The sequence below is a fragment of the Triticum aestivum genome, chromosome 6B, assembly GCF_018294505.1.
Source record: "Triticum aestivum cultivar Chinese Spring chromosome 6B, IWGSC CS RefSeq v2.1, whole genome shotgun sequence".
NCBI classification, from domain to species: Eukaryota; Viridiplantae; Streptophyta; class Magnoliopsida; order Poales; family Poaceae; genus Triticum; species Triticum aestivum.
In genome coordinates this window covers 258,044,515-258,045,180 of record NC_057810.1, presented here as the reverse complement: position 1 = coordinate 258,045,180, position 666 = coordinate 258,044,515, and positions in this window count along the sequence as shown.

Genomic DNA, 666 nt, shown 5'->3' with positions numbered 1-666 from the left:
AATATTCGCCAAACCCCCCTCCCCCCGTCCCCCTCCACTCCATTCGCTCTGCCAAAGCCGCCCTCCCCGCCGCGCCGATATGTCGGTGCCGCGGTTCATCGAGGGGACGCATGATGATCCTCTCGCTCCCACAGTACGCTCTCGTAGACTACCGTCCTCTAGCCGCGCCGCCACCTCTGGCTACGTTCTTGTGGAGGCGCACGGCGGTCAGCGCCGCCACCGCTGGCGATGTTCATGTCGAGACGCACGGCGGCCAGCTTCTCCCACGGTACGCGCATTCTAGACTGAGGCCCCGTTCATGTCGGTGTAGCGCTGAATGTTAGCTGATAGACGCTGTTAATCTCACTGTTTACCGAAGTAGTTTACTGTCAATATGCTCCGCGTAAGAAGCTTCCTTGCCCTGTTCTGCACTCAATCTGCTTAGCTGAGATGGCATGCCAAGGCCGATTAGTTGCTAAAATATCCTGCCATATATTTATTGTGACGTAGATTGCCACGGTCTAGTAGCCAATCTGTTAGGTGAAATAGCTCTACACCGTTTTATACTCGATCTTTGTTGCCGCAATGGCCTTCGATAGTTTGATGGTTGTGTGCTCGGCCTCATTGACTGCTGAAACAGCCTGCCATAATTTAGCACTCAAATCTGTTTGCTGAATTAGCTCTACA